Source organism: Takifugu rubripes, chromosome 4 (genome assembly GCF_901000725.2).
Source record: "Takifugu rubripes chromosome 4, fTakRub1.2, whole genome shotgun sequence".
Taxonomy (NCBI): Eukaryota; Metazoa; Chordata; class Actinopteri; order Tetraodontiformes; family Tetraodontidae; genus Takifugu; species Takifugu rubripes.
Genome location: NC_042288.1, coordinates 9,150,054 through 9,168,333, shown reverse-complemented (window position 1 = coordinate 9,168,333; position 18,280 = coordinate 9,150,054). Strand labels below are relative to the sequence as shown.

General features: G+C 44.5%; 1 long non-coding RNA gene across 2 annotated transcripts in view; it reads left to right on the top strand.

Moving 5' to 3' along the window:
- The window catches only part of LOC115249678 (uncharacterized), a 37,111-nt gene extending 27,411 nt beyond the window's left edge, over positions 1 to 9,700 (top strand). For both annotated transcript variants that reach the window (XR_003888361.1, XR_003888362.1), the window contains 2 exons: positions 8,822 to 8,874; positions 9,007 to 9,700. This is a non-coding gene — a long non-coding RNA (uncharacterized lncRNA). The remainder of the gene's footprint in view (positions 1 to 8,821; positions 8,875 to 9,006) is intronic.
- The last annotated feature ends 8,580 nt before the right edge of the window (positions 9,701 to 18,280 follow it).

The following is an 18,280-nucleotide window of genomic DNA, read 5'->3' as shown; positions in this document are numbered from 1 at the left end:
ATGCGGCCACCGTGCACATTACACAGTATAAATTTTGCATTGGGTCTCAACTCTCTCAGTCTTTAAAAGTACAAATGAATGAGTGAATAGAGGAAAGAGGCAGTAAAAAGAGCAAGAGTTCATGGGAGGATGCTGTGGGGGGGTGGGGGGGTGGACAGAAGGAATGAGTAAAATAAGAGAACAGGTTTACATAGAAATACGGAAGAAGCAAGTGAAAAGAGAGTCTGAGAGGACGGGAATCAGCTGTTAAAAGATAAAGTTGGGGAGGGGGGTGGAGGTGCTGCTGGTGGGGGGGGTCAGGAGTTTGTTTGCTGCTGTTTATTATGCAGATCCCCCTGCTGCTTTCTCTCCCTTCTGCTCCTATTATTTGAAGTAATGTGCGCCTAACGTCCCTGTAAACACACGGGCATAATTCATGTGTTTACATATATCCTATTTACATTTTCTTGTAGGGGCCGTTTCCATTTTTTTTTTGCTGTAATCCTGCACTGACAAGATGGTTCTGATTAGAAAATCAGGAAACAGAGGGACCGCAAACTGAGCCGAGAAATCATCTGATAATCGTGACTTTTAATCACAGCTTATTAAAGCCAATAATTATACAGCAAACCTGGATATACAATAAACCAAAAAATGGTGAATTCTAAAAAAAATGAAAACAAACTCCTCATGAAACAGAAATACTGGGATCAAAAAGAGGAAGGAAATATACACAGGGCGGAGCGAATGGGCCACACAGGTGCAGCACATCACAGGTGAGACATATGATGTAATCACAGAAGCGCTTGTATTAGCCATTAAGTCCTCATGCTCTGGTGAAGTTTTATCATTCCCTGCCCAAATTTACTATCTGCCAGCTAAGTTTGTCAGAAGTTTACTTGTGCTGCACGTTTTTTTAAGCATATATCAGACATGAGTTTTGTCCTGGGGCGGCGAGGTATCCCACAATGCATTTCACAGCGGCATGAGGTTTATGTACGTAGGTTAAAACATAGATGTCCATGTATGAACTCCAGAGTTTGGTTCTGAACAGCTTGTTAGCATTTGTTTGATATTTTCAGAAGCTTGATTTATTATATTTTCAACCTCACTGGAATAATAAGGTGTCATGTATAGGTCAATATATGTTATGTATCTCAATGTATCTGACTGCCTGAAATAATCACTGATGCGTGTAAGTGTGCATGTATATGCTGGACTATGTAAAGGGACATGCAGACACCGCATGCATGCAAGCATGGGTGTGTTCAGCAGTCGGGTTGGGCAGGCTGCAGCACTGCCAGAGACCTATTTAAATTCTTAACTAGCTGTCCATGATTTATTAATCTGTGTTTGAAATAACAATTACCGTGTCAGAAGGGATCAGGCCAAAGCCTTAATTGCAATGGAAAACACACTTAATGTGGAACTTTGCCCTGACCAAAGTACATGCATGGCATCCCCAACAGGCCCCTCTTTCTGCATCCGTGACTGTGCATTATACAGCCCAGCGTACGTCAATCTGAGCATGAATGTCAATGCTGCCCCGGCATCAACTTGTGTGACTAATATATGTTGCCATATGTGCATTATTCAGTGGTTCCATTCGAGTGTGAACGATAGCCTCCTCGTTCAAACACGCTGTCTGCTTCGGATTTTTCTTCTTGGGTTTAAATATGTAAAATGTATCTTTTTAACCCTCCATATCTATTAAATGTAACCCTTTAAAGCCTGCGTTCAACACAGCACGTGAGCGATTATCACAGTATGCAGATGACTTAATTCTGTTTTCAAAAGTAGTTTCGGCACACTGGTGATGAAAAGGCTGCAACTGACCACACGCTTGTGAAAGTCCTCTTTCCTTTGATCAGGCCAACCTTGTGGGGACTGAATAAGATCCTTCTGTGAATGTGCATGGACATCTGCAGTTCTTGAATGTGACCATAACTTTGGTTTTATAAAAAAAAAGGCTGATATGGAGACTTTTTATGCAAATCGTACAAAGAGTACACCACTGCTGAGCTGCTTTATTCTTTGTGAATGATAAGACACTTGTTTAAATGGTAAAACATGCAGTTTATTCAATATTTCTGGTTCTGGTTAAGTCTGATTTTTTATTTTTTCTAGGTGGGACGTGGCAGTACAGTGACTACCACACTGAATAAGCACACGCAGCTTCTGGAAACTATGAACTGGAACTTTTAGTTTTGACGAGTAAACAATCACTATAAAAATGGTTTATTAGTTTGTTTAATGTTTTTCACTGAAAGAAACTTTTGCTTGTTCTGTGATGTCTCACAAAACAGCAGCTGCTGTTCGCGACACTGGCCCTGGCGAGAAAAGCACCTGGCTCTTGCTAAATAAAGAGCCCGGGAGTGATGATTATGATGACGTTAGCACAGAATAGATGTGTTTTGTCTCGAAAAATGTTTAACATTATTGCAATTATGATGACCTAAGACTAGAAAGATGTAGCTCTGGAACAACCTGCAGGTTTCTCGTCAGAATTTTGCTTAATCTGCCATGATTTCCTGATGTTAACATGATCACCACATGTTACACAAAGTTCTTGCCATGCCGTTTACAGCCAGACTTCCTCATAATGTCGTCTTTATGAGGACTGGCCGCGATCGTTTATCAGCCATTTAACAACTCCTTCCTTGTGCAGCCTTGGAGCATGGTTGCTAATGGCATCTGTAATGAGGCTGACCCTTAGGCCTTATCTAATTTGAAGAGATTGTTAAGTGGCTAACTGATTATAAAGGTAATCTTTAAAAGCCATGTAAAAACCTGAAGAAAGTTGGTGGAAGGGATGTGAGAGCAGGGGGTAGAGAGTCGCGGGGCTTTTAAAGAGTTGGAGGAGAGAAGCTGCGGTGACTTTTCAATGACTTGCTTATGATGTGTCACAGGTTCGTATCATCCTACCTCTGTCAACGAGGACGCAGAGAGGAATGTTTCCACTTGCAAAGAGTGCGTCTCTGTGGCTGCTTGCTTTTTCTGTCACTCACCCAGTTCAGCACACACACACCCAGGAATGCTCAAATACCCCCTTTCCTTTTCTCATAACTCTCTTTTCTGTTTCTCTGTCTTTATTTCTGAAGGAATTCTCCATCCATCTAATTCCCCTCCTGGTTCTTTTATATTGAGGCTGGGCCCCGCTCATATTCCATGTCAAAGGCTTTCCATTTTATTGAACATCAAATCCTCTGTGTCTCGCCTGGCGCTCTCTTCTCCCTGCTCGGCACCATGCATATTCAGGAGCCGACGGCCGTGCTATAAGGCTGACTAGCCCTCCAAAATCCGCGATTGGAGGCATTAGCGTTGCAATAACACTACATGAATAGCCTGCCTGCTCTATATTTAGGTGTTAAGTCGACCGTGCTGCAGCAAAGATTGGGGCTGCTCGATGGAAGCGTGTGGGGAAAAGCAGACAGACGCTCTTCTTGCTCCCGAAATTCTCTCTGTTTTTTCTCTTTTTATTCTTTATTCTCTGTTACAGAAGGCCTCTCCTCTCGGCTCTGGAGGCAGCGCTTAGTGTCCAAAAGTTACTGCAAAGCTTGGAATGTTTTGCTGTAAGGAGCCACCCCACTGTGACACTTTGCATACTGATTTGAGCTCTGCTGCCGACTTGAAGGGAGGAAGGAGAAGAAAGACCTGACTGCTGTGAATTGGGCCCTAATGTGCTTGACTCACTCTGTCAAAAATAAAAGCCGCCGTAGTGATAAGTAAAAAAACCAAAAAAACCAGCGCTTTTCTCAACTGCTTTATTCACTTTAGTCATTTATTCTACATTTGTGTTTGGGGTGTTGCTCCAAAACAACCCAGGTTTTGTATTTCTTAAAGAATATTTGTACAGAATGAAACATTTGTTGTTCTCTCGAATCTCTTAATAAATTCAAACCCACCAGATGGAGAGACCTTTCCTCTTTTTCCCACCTGAAATGAAACTCTGAACAGGAGAACGAATGAAAAAGAAAGTGAAACCCTCGGCCGTTCCACTCTCTCTACAATCGTGTTGAAGTCTAAATCAAAGTTTCATTACACAAGTTGTTTGGTGGTGCACTGCAGAAAGGATGGAGAGAGAAAGATGGAAGGATAAACTGAATCAAGGTTATTTAAGAAAAGGACAAGAAAGTAGAAGATGAGTGCAAAAGTGTACAGGACATGTTTTTTAAGAGGTTTTTTTAAGGAAACTGCAGCTAACTCTCTCTCTCTTCATTTCTTTCTCTCTCCATCTCTCTCTCTCTCTCTGTCCTTTTCCCTTTTTCTCTGTCGTGAGGTTAAGATGGCATCCAGCAACCTGGCATGCCTTTTTAATTCTGCTGAGTAAATAATGCATCCACCACATTCCATAATTTATGTAAGTGGACATGCAATCAGTTCAGATTAGCGTGCACGGCACCCCCGTGTGCATGTGCGTTTGTATGTGCAGTTAAGGACAGCTAGAACATGACAGGTCACTGACTTCATCCCAGCTCCTTCCTGTGGTCTCTCTTGGCCCTTTCTGCTGTTTTTTTAGTTAAGAGGCTCTCAGCTGCGTCCCTTCATCCTTTCAGTTTGGACTCTTATTGAAGGACCTTTCCCAGTGTCAGAGTCAGGCAGAAATCAGGCCCCACAGCACTACAAACATGGGGAAATGCCATTTAATTAAAGAGTGCCAGCTTTCAGTTTGTCACATTTTGTAAATTACCAAGAATTGTCTTTAATTCTGAATGGACGCCTTCTTTAAGATGACCGTGTCTTACAGAGAGAGCCGTAGGAGGACTTGCTATGACTCTCCAAGACATATTTATGATGTGAAATTATATTTGGAACTCTCCGAAAGGCACACACAGGAAGTTAAAAGCAGGTTCGACGTGCGGCCAAATCAGTGTTTATGTAATGCAGTTTTCTAACACTGATGAGCAAATTGCATCAGAATAAGAATCTCGGCTACGCGTCGCAATTACCCCAAGAAAACGCTTGAACGAGGATTTATCCAGTCGAGGCTTCTCGTAAAACCTGTCAGCCGTCCAGCAAACATCAGAGACTTTCACACTTCAAGCCACTGAAATGGTTCCAAAGCAGCACCACCCACTTCATGTCCACTTTTATTCCCAACATCAGCTCCAACTGCTCCTCTCTCGCCATCTCCGGCTCCAGGGTCATTCCACAGATCGCTCTCCACCAGGCATTTGATTTAATCCAGACCAAATGCTAATAGGGGCTGTTTGCTTGCTGGCCATCTGCCTGGGCTTTCGGTCAACTGTGGCAAGCTGTGCTGAGCCGTGCGGTGCCGGGCTTCTCTGCCAACGTCTCGGCTGCCCAGAGACCACTTCACAACCAGAGGACACTTCATGGCCAATCGTCGCCAATCAGCACTTACTGTGAACAGACTCTGCGGTGGGTAATGCGATCAAATTGATCTTTTTATGAATTATAGGGCAGCTGGTCCACACTCTCACTCTCACACCACTAAAATCCATATCAGAGGGTTTCAAAAACGGAGCAATTGGCCGCTGAAGCAGTTCAGTCTTAGCATTTTCTTTTAAGCTGCGAGCTCTGTAACACTGTAGGCAGCAGGAGACCATCACAGAACAATATCACAGGTTCATTTTACAGCAGCTTAATAAAGCAATCAAGCTTTCATTGTTTCAGGGCTTCAGCTGTAAGAACTACCCGCGGTCGTGCGTATTTACCAACTACGACTTTGCAGCTTATACGCATAAAAAGGTGTATTTGAAATAACAGTTTAAAAATAACTTGACAAGGGACCTGCGAGGTTGGGGAAATGTTGCTTTAGGTGAGCGAAATAGGCACTTTGTTGTCTCTACCAGTTGCTTGTGTTGTTGTCTTGTTTGAATATTAGTTTGCTAATATTATATATTGTATTAGCAAAATTACCCACAGCCTCAGCGTCTGCTCCGGGGGCTTCAGGCTCTGGTCTTCAGAAGAATTGTTATTGATGCCTTATAAATAAAATCCAATCGAGCTGAACCTGCTGGATAGATGTGGAGGGAGAATCTATTAAGTGTTTGGGACAGAGGAGCAGATCCAATTTGCAGTGACTGGAGTATTATTTTGATATAGATATTACATATTAGATTACATTTGTATTTTATTTAATTGGTTTGGTCTCAGTCATCTGATGACTGTAGATGCACCTTTATCTTAAAATCTGATCAAAACTCTTTGTGTCAAATACATGAAATGCTTTAATGGAAGAGTGTGACGACATTTAGAAACTTTTTTATTTCCATTTCATCAAAATAATTCATGAAATATTCAGATTTCCTTCACACCTGCATGTCAGTTGGCCCCCTATGCCACATTTGCACATGCAGGAAGTGTCCTTTATCTGAAAATACTTTTTTTTTTATTTATTCGTCAGCTTTTTCTCCGACCTGGCGGCACAGACGACGGCGCCGGCCACGCCGCCATCCGCTCGGCAACGTTTTACTTAAAAAAGTGTTTTTGCTCTGAAAATAGATCTCCAACTGGTCTTGTTTCATTCAATATGCAGAACTCTCTGAGCCTGTCCTCAGAGAGATGGAGAACTGTGCATCTTTTGTGTTTGTTATGTTGGGTGGGTGTGTGGGGGTGTGTGGAAGCGATTCACCAGACTTCCATGCTCACATTGGCCCATCTTTCTTTTTTTTTTTCCCTCCCTGAGATCTGTCTCTCAACCTTGTCCTCATTATCCATTCTTATCCAGCGTAATGGTGCAGGGGTTGTTAAATATCCTCAGCCCCAGAACCAAATTTAGAAAATGCGGCCTTTCTCTGGGAACGAATCTAATGACTGCTGGTAGATCTCATCGCGCTGGCACTGGGATTCAGTCTCCCTGGCTGTTTCGGGTCCTGACCCAGAGGATAGTTAAAGAAGAGCTTCTTTTAAGACACATAATCATGATACACGTGTGGGCATGTAGCTTTATTTGTATGTCCTGCATGCTCGTGTGCCGTCCCACACTGGCTCTTCCTGCCTTCATGTGTGGGAGTGGAGGCGCTGACACTGGACTTATGGGGGCACCCCCAGCACAAATAACGCTGCATTAATTGCTGTGAAACAAAATCTCCAGCATGTGAGGACATCATTAACAAAGAACCGGCTTGCATTTATAATTGATATTGAACGCCGGTCATGCAGGCGTTGGGCGGTCATACTGCCCGAGGCGTTGCTGTGCACCGGCGCTGCCCAGACGCCCACTCCAGCTCCAGGCGACCTCTGACCCCAAGAACGACCAGTTTGCAAAAGCAGGTGTGCTACAGGGACCAAAATCCTGCATGCTGCACCCTGGCTGGGTCAGGCCAGATTTGTTTATGCTCCCCTACCAATTGTGTGTTTTAACTCTATTAGCTATTCTGCTAATTACCAGACATGCAGTTCGACCTCTGAATGTTAACAGCGGCCCGCGACTCTGATTTATAAATATTTATCGGATGTTTTAATTCGCGCTCATTGTTTTTTTGTTCACTTCTATGGAGACGAGTTAGGGATCGTTTCCTGTTTGACGTCGATCAAACGCAGCTTTTTGCAAAAGATTAAAGGAACAGAATTTTAGACAGATGAAGTGCACAAACACCAGAGTGTGTGTGTGCGCGTCACGGTTGATCATTCATGGTCGGGCTGCGACACCTTCAATAACTCTGTGGAACTCATTACTCAGGGCACCTTTGGGAAATTCATTTTCATATATCTACACAGTCTCAATTACGCCATTTAATTGATATATTTATTTGCTTAATGGGTTGTTTTATTCTTCACCAGCACATAAAATGTGAAACATTTGTGCAGGAGTGCTGCACTTTCTCTTCTGCTCTCTCACTATTTTGCAGGCCACATTTTATTGAAGTACGACTGACTGGCTTCAATTACATCATAAAAGAAAGTGAGCTGATATTTTGTTAGCATAGTGACAGAATTATCATATTTTGCTACGCTTTCCCCCCAGGGTTTAAAAGCATTTTACACTACGTTGTTGACAGAAAGCAGCAGATTTTTGAGCCAGCACAATGCAGCGGGGTCAGAGGTCGTAGCGCTGAGTGAATGAGAGGAATCACAAGTGGCACGTGCATGCCTTCGCATTAAATAGGAAATTCATTTTGCATTTTTGATTAGCGGTGAACTCTAAGCTGCGCTGATCTAGATTTACTGTGTAAAACCCCCCAAAACACACACGCACACCAACCCGAGCCATCAGAGTATTTGTGTTGCAGGGTTGTAATTAGTGATCCAACCGACCAACCAACCAGATGAGAAACCAAAGTTTCAGCCTGGATGACACTTGTTGGGTTCTCACCAGAGTTTCCAGCAGAAATGTCCTGAGAACAGTGAAGGTTTAAAGCAGCGGTGGGTGTCCTGTAAGGGTCTCAATCCAGCAGGGGCTGTGTCTCCAAATCTGGTCTTTAACGGACCAGACCAGACTAGCAGCTTCCTCTCTCTTCTCTGTGTCTCTGTCGGTGTCAGGAAGTAGCTTGGTGCAATTAAGCGCTGCTAGCTCTGCACATTAAGTGTTGCAGAGTAACCCCCGGACATGTTTCCTTTTCTGCCAGTGCCAGAGCCTCCTCTACAGCAGCCAAGACCCGCTCAGCAGTCTTTTATCCACAACATGTTTCACCCACCACTATTGATTCTTTATTGACCTAAAGAGTCCTCCATTGCCACCGCCCCTCTTCCTCCCCACCATCCAGATCGCTTCAGCCCCTCTCCAAGGTGAAAAGGAAGCCTGAGCTTGACATTGATTTCTTCACAGACTTTTCTCCTCTCCCATACTGTATTTCTGTTTTGGGCATTGACCTCTCTTTTACTCTTTTTTCTGTCTCTCTTTCTCTCTCTCTCTTTTCTTCTCTATCTCTCAAAGCTCTCTCAACGTATCGTGGACATCTCGGAAGCTTCTAGACTGCAGGAACTGTGGTAAATATTGACCCCCCAATCGTTTATCTACTCTCAGCTCGTTCAGGTGTCTGCGGTCGTTTGATTTAAAGTCACATTTTATGCAAAAAATGTTTGCGATGGCTCTTTTCTTCTGGTGTTTATTCCAAACAGACTTCAAGCTGAGGTGAAACCGCAGAAAACGCTGGCCCACAAGAACCCACAAGAACAGCGGAGAAGGATCTAAAGAATCATAAAAGCAGCTCGTTCCAGCTCCTGTTCTACACAGTCCTACATGTCTGATGATTGAGGTCCTTGAAAACAGAAGTGAAACTGGAGCTTTTTGGCTTCACGCAGTTAAATCTTCCCCTGGATGATCTGCGTCTGCCTCGTGTCGTCTTTATGTCAGAGCCGGATGGCTGGAGCTTGACTATCAAGGCAACAATTCTGAGATTATGACAAAGGAATAATCAAAATTTACTGGTATTGTCAAGCCAATTATAGCTCTGCTTCCTGCCTCGATGGGGATTTCTGGAATATAATTACAGAAACAACACATAAACAATAATAAGTCAACCCCCTGGAAGGCTGCCCCTCCCCCGTCCGGCCCCTTTGTACAACACAAGAATCCAAATCTTTCAAATGGAGAAATAAACAAAACAAACAAAAATATGCCGGATGAAAGAAGCCGGGAGACAATAAAGGAAAAGTGTCCCTGGTGGATTGTCCCATCCCTCCTCTTTGCTGTATGTTTTCCTCCTCTTATTATTTTATTTCTTTGTTTCGTGGCCATTCATTCCATTTTCTCCGTCTTATTGTTGTTATTGTTTGTGTCTAGTGGATCTGAGTAATTCTTAAATGGTTTCGACTCTCGCTTTGATCTCATTTAGAAAGTGAAAGAAGCCAAAGCTTTGGAAGTTATTTTGATTAGACTTTATTAACTTCTGTCTGCGTTCTTAATACCGTCTCTGAAGAATTCACTGAAAAACAAGTGATACTGGGAGAGAGGGGGGGAGAAAAGAGGGGGGAGTGAGGAAAGGGGGGGGCAGAGGAAAGAAAGAGACAAGGGATGAGGAAAGACAGGGAGAGAGAAGGAGGAGGAGAAAAAGGGGGGTAGAGGAACGAAGGGAGGAGAGGACCCAACAATGACAATACAGGTTTAATTCACTGTATTCAAAACAATTAGCAGGATGAGCTGTGACCTTTGACCTTGGAAGTTTCCTTCACTGATATAAACTTCATTAAATAGTTTCAGTTTAAATAAAGAGCGACATCATCAAATACGGTCTAAAACAGTCTGGTTCTGGCTGCTGTAGGAGCCCGGCAGGAAAAGGAAAGGAAGGAAGACACGGAGGATCGTGTCTTTTGAGGGTGTGCTGGGGTTCCGGTCATCGGACAAGGTTGTGACCTCTTTCCAGAGCTGCTCTCACCTGACTCATGATCTCTGAATGTGACATCATGGTTGCCGTTGATGAGACTCACCTCAGAGAGGAAGACTCCGGTCAGAGATGAGAGGAAGACTCCGGTCAGAGATCGATCTTCACCAGTGACTCTCAGAGCAGACAAAGAACATTAAAAACATCCTCTAAATGACCCTGGCAGGGAAACATCAGAGTCTCCTCTCTAAGGTGGCGTGTGTTGAAAGTACGTTTCCTTGAGGAGAATTTTAAAATATGAAGTGCTTTTCTTCTGCCCAGCAGATGAGGTGTATTTGTGTATCTTTATTAAAGTATCACACTGAGCTTTTGTGTTGATAGAATGGAAGAAAAGCTGCCTCTGAAAATTACGTCTGCTGCCTTATTTTCCAAAACCCTGTTATTGATATGCAAAAGGCTGCAGATAAACGTCCGCAACAACCTGAACTGGCAGAAAGTCTTTGCGTGATTTGTTTCTCCAACGCTTTGGAACTCTGATCCTCCTTTTTTCAATCAGCCAACAATATGTTTTTTCATGTATACAAGAAGGAAGTGAGTTACCACGTGTAGATTTTAAAAGGAAACAAAAGAAGACGTGAGAGCAACAGAGCGATGTTCTGCACCTCTTCTCAAGCTTTGAGTCGCATTTTGAAAAAGGAGAGTTTTGAGCAGGTGAGAAACACTTCTTAGCGTGTTAGCGTGCAGCTCTCTCTTGTTTTGGTCTTTTATTTAGCAGGTTTGGTTGAAACATATTTTTTACAGATCCAGTCACTCTGGGCCGCTGTCTTCCACATTTAAATGATCTCCAGAACACAGTGTAGATTCCAGCTGCAGGCTTGCGCCGCGCTGATGTAAAGCTGATGCAAACATCTGCTATCGCCGACAGGAAGCTGCGGCACGCTCGTGCGTATCACTGCTCAACCCTTTCTTTTTCTCGCTAAACTCGAATGCAACCAAATTTGACCGATGTCGAAATCATCCAGTTGCTGTTGGATTTTCTCTGTGGGAATTAAAGACAGGACAGATTAAACGTCGTTGAGTTATTTTCCTGAACAGTGAGCCGCGGTGGCGGCGGCGGTGGCGGCGGCGGTGGCGGCGGCGGTGGCGCAGATCTCCCCTTGTTTAATTGCGACGGGTCTTTGCTCCTCAGTGGATATTTATGAGGGTCTAAATGGCCGGGGCTCCCATTAAAGCGCCTTATTTGAACTAGATAATGTGATTACGATAAAATCAATTAATGCCCGGCAATAATGGCGACTGCAGGCCCATTGTCATTTTGATGGCATTTGCGTTTGGTCTGGTAATGTATGTCCTATGGTGATAATTAAGACGGTGGCTTCAGAGGCAGACGTGCTGAATGGGAGTGCAGGCATTACACCCGGACCTTTTACCGATTAGCATCTCCGCTCCGTCTCTCCAGCCACCGGCTTCAAGTGGGGCTTTTGAAGGAGCCCAGATTGATTCTGCATCCCAGCGCTGCAGCGCTTGATGAAGGCTTCTCTTCGTCTTGATGTTTGTAATATTTACAGTTGGGAAGGGAGAGCTTCCAGCGTAGAGAGAGCGTTAGAAACTCAAGGGAGAGGTTCTACAAGGCTCCGAGTTATAGTTTTAGGTGTGGGAGACGTCTTCAGCACAGGCTCATCCGGGTCCTTTGCTTTTTAAAAAAGGCCCAGAAGATGGAAATGTGAAAGGTTGGAAAACGGAACAAGGGAATAAAGAAGCAAAAGTTGAGCTTAAAATTTAACATTTTCGCCCATTTTTAAAGGGAATTTTAGTTTTAGTTTGGCTGAATAAACATTCTGAGCTCAAGTTACCTGGTGCTGAGGGGACTGCTTTACTGGGGTAACTGAGGGTGATGGCGCAGCTCTCACACAAATGTTGGTCAAATTTCATTTAAATGCTTTTTAGTAACTTTTAATGGAGTTCATCAATCTGCCATTAAAAGCTCAACTAAACTCTGGAATCCAATAAACACAAAAGTGTTTTCACACAGACAAGAAGATAAACGGTCTGAAAATCGCATGTAATCAAAAGTTCACTTTAGATGCTGCCAAACACCTGCTGGAGCCAACCAGTGTGTGTGTGTGTGTGTGTGTGTGTGTGTGCGTGTGTGTGTGTGCGTGCGTGTGTGTGTGTCTGTATGGAGGGGGCTCTTGTGTGAGCACCTCAAGCATCTTTGGTCTGTTTTCACAGCAGAACACACAGATAAAACAGCAATTTGTGGTGGTTGTGATTTTAGTTTATTCTCTAATAATCATATTTGCACCTTTGATTTGATCTTCTCATCACCACAGTTTAGCTGAAAAGGGCCCAACCGAACCAAATATGGGAGAAAAGATAAAGCATAAATCAATGGCCATAGTAAAGAGAGTCTAGAAGGTCTTTTTATTTAAATCCTTCGAAAATGTGATGTTCTTGGAAGCAGGTTGGTGCTGAATCGCTCTGAATCTCTTAAGATTTTCTCTGTGTCCGCTTCACAATCACTCTGCCCAAACGTCCATGGCTCAAAACATCACATCAGTGGTCGTTTTCATCTCTGCAGAGCAACATTGTCGTGCTGGTTCAGTGTCTCCGCCAGTCTTAATGAATATCTCCGCACTTCTTCAGATTGATCTGGGCTGTCCCCAGGGGGGGCTCTGTGGGGCAGGTTGAGTGAGAATAGACTCGCGGAGGGAAAAAAAAGCTAATGACGAGACAAACAGAGGGAAGAAAGTTTGATTGACAACTGCAGGCTGCAATTAGTGTGTTTTCTCAAAGCATCTGTGTAATGCTGCTGCTGCCGTGTGTGTGTGTGTGTATGCGTGTGTGTTAATTTAAAGTGATACTGTGTGTGTGCAGTGATCTGGATCCATGATCTGCCGGTTCTGATCCGACACACAGGGACGGTGCCGAGTGTGAGGCGCCACTGCCAGATGGCTTCCTGTACACCCAACACTAAAGAGACACAAACACAGACAAACATGCACGCACGCACCTGACCGCACCAGCAGTCTGATGGAATGGTCTTGATTCTGTCAACCTGCCAAACTCTCATCACGCTGTGAAACCAGTGTAAAATTAATTACTCTTTGTTGATTTGAAGGCTGTGAAATCATGTTGAATTTTCAGCGTTAATAGTAGCGGATCAGGCACGGCTGAGAGAAACATGACATCGGCGCACGCTGTTAACTGTGTTGTCGTGTTATTTCAGTACCCGCACAGCCTAAATGTCTTGGAACTGTTGAAACTTCCAAAATGAAACATATTTAGGTTGGCAGTTACTTTTCTTCATGACGGATTTTAGTATTTATCCCTCTATATGTGAACGTTTAGACGTTTGTCTGTACTTTTGTTGGGGTTCTGTCACTCTCCTTCTGCTCTGTTGTGCCTCCTTCTCCTCATCGGATGGGTCTAATGTCATTTCTGTGCCATTTGTTGGTTCATGTAATGTTAACTTGTCATCCCAGGCTGGGGATGGTGACGGCAGCATTCATATATGATAACTGGACCAAAACAGCCTTGAACAGCTGAGCTCCCTCTATTCGTTCCTCATTAATTTGCAGTATTAGTACCTCTAACATATGAAAATACAGGGAGTTGATTAGCGTGCATTTACAAATTTTAATAAAGATTCCAGAGTTATTAACAACCTGAACTTCACGTTACTCAGCCCTCTCCTCTGCCGTAACTCTTCAGGTGTAAGCGAGCGGCTTCGGTTTAAGTCGGTGCTTCTGACCCCGACGACATCCCTGACGTTGTGTCTTCATTGGAGCAGGAGGTATTATCAGTGGAGATGTCGGAGGAAGGTTTAAAGGGAGGGGGGGGGGGGGGGGTGTACATGTGCTGCTCCCTTGTGCTTGGCTTTAAATGTGAATCACAGGCGAGATCATACGTACGTGCAGGACTCCTGAGCTGCAGACACATGCAGCAGGTCCGCAGCAGCAAATGAACACAGCCCCTTGATATAATTCTCATCAAAGTTCAATCAATTTTCCCTTCCTTTGCCTGCAGCAGTGTATCAAAAGGGTTATTCATCAGTCTTCACTTTCTCTAGTCTCCCCCTCACCCCCCCTGCAGCTCCTCCTTCATACTGAGGCAGGAGACCTCGGGGGGGAGGAGGAGGAGTTGAAAGTTTAGAACCTAGAAAAGAGTCTTGCGAGAGATGAAGCCTTGCACGGTGGAGGCTACGATCCAGACCTGGTGCTGTGGCCAGGACTGATGATGTCTCCGGGAGTGCGTCTGCACCCACACAGAGTCAGAGGCAGAGCGTGTCGACGCCGCTGGGAGCCGAGCCGGCCGAGCGGTCAAGGAGGCTGCTAATAGGATAGATTGGTTGGTTTCCAGGGATGAGAGACGGATCAGAGGTCACCTTTGGCTGGGTTGGAACCTCGATCGGGAGCACGGCCCTCCCGCCATCACACACGTGACCCGGTCCAGCTGGGGGAGTGGGTGAGACGGTTAAACGTTCTGGTAGCTGGGTCAGGAGGTCGTCGTCGTCTGACCCTGCCTGTGAAGCCGGAGTTAACAGCAGCACTCACGGTGATGAATGACCGCTTGGCGCAGGGAGCTGCTAGCCTCTCCACTGGCCGTGCAGGTACGGTGAAAGCATGTGCTCGCCGGCCATCCGGTCGGTGTTACCTAGACAATGGCTGCCGTGGAAACTGTTTCTGTCCACTTCTTTCTTCAGAACCTTTTAAACTAAAATAAAATGGACGTCCAAAGTATTCTTAGCATAAATTCTACGTACAGGCCTTTCTTTTATAAATGGAACAGTGAGAGGGGTGTGTTGTGTTTCTGGGCGTGCGTGTGATTAAATTAATAAAGGATATTTGCAGACACGCAGCAGATGCACCGTGTTTATGGCGTTTATTTCGTCATCTGTGGCCAGTGGAATGAAGACAACCTGCTGCATTGCCTCCGATCTGTCGGGACTCAGATGGAAATAGGAGTCCGACGGTGTTTGTCAGCGAGCCCAGATAGGCTCGCTGACCTTCTGTACCTCCTTCCATCCTTCCTTCCTGTGTTCCGGTCACTCCATCCCACTCGTTCTTCTAAACCAAAAAAGCAATAGCAGGCGCGGTAATACCTCAGTTGGTCCCTGCTGCGTGTGGTGTTGCTGAGGTTGGCCACTCAGGGGCCCGACGGTGAGCCATGGAAATAGATAGAGTGGACTGATAGAAGAGAGGGAAGGCGAATCAGATGGGGAGTCCCAGGGTGACTGCATTGTGTCCATCTGCCGACTCACATCGTGACTTCATTTAGATTTATATCAGCTGCTAAATTAGAATAATCACTTCTAGAGCACTCCACACTTTATCTCATTTCTTCTTGTTTCCACTATTTCAAAGGCCTTTCTGTCTTTATTTTCAGTTTCTCCATGTCAGTTTGCTTATTGTTAAAGGAAGATCCGTCCAAGTATAGTTCCCCTCCCCTGTCTGTTATCTTATCAATACTGTCAGGGCCATCTTATCAGGCAGCACACTGTGCTAACATAATTACGCTGACGACACACAACTATTTCCTTGACAACCTGAAGCCTTACCGACATGTGAAATGTGTCAAAAGCAGCACTGTTTAATACACCTGCTGAGGACATTTTAGCTACTGCAGTTCAAGTTCCAGCTGTTGTTTTTTAGACCGGTTGTGGTGGATGTATAATTAATGGAAACTGTTGTAAGAAATCCCCTAAAACTGTGTGATAAAACCACATTTTTTTCTATTCAGTCTAACAGTTTTTTAAGAAGTGTCTTTATTTTTGAATCTGTTGACCCACAGATGTGTGAAAAAAAAAAAATTCAGGGGCCACAGGATTCAAATGTTAATTATCTTCTTTGAAACTCTGTTGGCTATGATGATGGATAACCACACAGTTTTCTTTCTTCATTAATGATTCTATTCCAGCCTTTTATTGACCCTCTAGCTGCCATATTTCAAGCCTCCAGTGTCCACATTGGCAAACTCGTCATGTTCCACTTCAGAAGTAAATCTGCACCAATGCATCATTAGCCATTACTGTATTTGCACGCCACTGATCCGCCACCAAGGCCGCCGTGGTGCCAGATGTGGTCGCGCAGCCTGGATGGGCCGTGGTGGAAATGCGACTGTGTCCTCGCCACGCTGCGAGGTGACAGCAGGGCAGCCCAATTTAACAAGTGGGTCATTCCCAGAAGGAGCCCAGTGGATGTTTGTTTTATGACTTGTGAGGCTTGGTTTCTGGGTGGATGCAGAAGGCACAAAACGGACCGAGGCAAATGCAAGAGGACAAATTCCACCTTCAGTGGACCGTGCATGTCAGCATTCAATCTGCATCCTTTTCAATAAATGTACATAGGCAACCCTCTGACCAAACACAGACACATACATGGGTGCAAACACACACACACATGCACACACACACACACACTCACACAGAAAGTATCCCTCAATAGCCCTACTAGTCCTAATAATGCCAGAGTGCTGTGGCAACCAGGCTTTAAGCTACAAATTGACTGCTAGCTGCGGGTGGCCTCATGTAGCTGCTTACTACTGCTACTCCACCACTGTCCATTCAGCCAGAGGAGACTGTTAGACAGATATATGGCCACTTAATTGGCCCATGATGGCAGTGTGGTGGAGTGGTGATCGCCGGCGGAGTGCTAGACACCAGGATGATTAGGAGGCTGTGTGTGTTTTTGTGTGTGCTCCGGCTACTCAGCCAGGCTCAGGCTGTGGGCTGTTGTACAGTTTATATACTGTGTGTTTGAGTGTGTAAGTGTGTGTATATATATATTTATATATATATATATATATATAAAGGCTTCTCAGCCCAGCAGGACGGCACCAGGCTCGGACTTATTAGGCACTCGTCTCAAGCTGTCATCCCACACAAAAGGCATCAGACGATTAAAAAAGTGAACAGCCGCAAACATATTCAGCACGTTGCTAGGCTTCTGCTGCATGTCAGGTGTGTGTAAGTGTGAAGTTCATGTTTGTCTGCATGTGTGTGTGTCTTCCAGTGCATGTGGATGCTGAGGTAATAGGTGTGTGTGAGCATTTTGATAGAGGCCTATTTTCCCTCAGAGTCCACTCTTCCTCTAAGTGGAGAAATCAATGCAAATAAGGGAGGCGAGGAGGACTGGAGGAGTGAAGGAATGACAACAAAGGGCTAAAAAAAACGTAAAACAAACAAAGGCCTGAATTTAAGAAAAGAGTGGGGGGAAAAAAGGAAGCAGAAGCCGAGGGGAAAATGGGATGGGAATGCCCATTAAGGTGGGAAATTGGAGCCCTTTGCAGTTAAGCATTCCGCACGTGCACACATTTCCCTGATGGTGGTGCGAGATTCGCCAGGCTTCCGAGTTATCCAGATGAGACTGACAAGAATTAAAATGCCATATGTTCAGGACGGCACCTCGTCGCAAATCAAACGCTCCTGTAATTTCTCTCAATACAAGAGAGGCCCCTAACATTAGGCTCTCTCCGCTTTGCTGCCTTGTTTATTTCCAGCCTCTTTGTGTCACGTCGATGTGGCCATTTGTTCTTTGTTAGCGGCAGATCCTGCTGCTCTACCGTCGCTGCATAATTACGTGGATATACTGCATGTCTGGCCGCAGGTGAACGGACCTTTGCATTTGTTGTTTTTGTTTTTTGCAGCTTATATTATTTGTCAGGTTTGCCATCATTCTGACCCCTAAACGTGTCCAAACATTTGAGTAGCATTTATGGCGTCGGGAGTTTTTTTTTGTTTTTGATAATTTATGGCACAATAAGTCGACACAGTTTCTAGCTGTAGAACAGTGTTTGTTGGTGTTCAGATGAAATGTAGCTGGAGCGACATGCTAATGCTGGCAAATTAAAAGGTATTTAATCAAATGCAGCTGTATTACTGCACATTTAAATCACATTAGCTTCCTCGGAACCCTAAACAAGGTATTAATCCAAACCAAAATTCAAGATTTTAGACACACAAATGCTGTTGTAGACAGCAGTGTATTCCTGTTGCCAAATAAATAAAAACCCTAAAATAAAAAAGGTAAACCTACTCAAGTTCATATTATAAAATTTTACTGTATATTCTT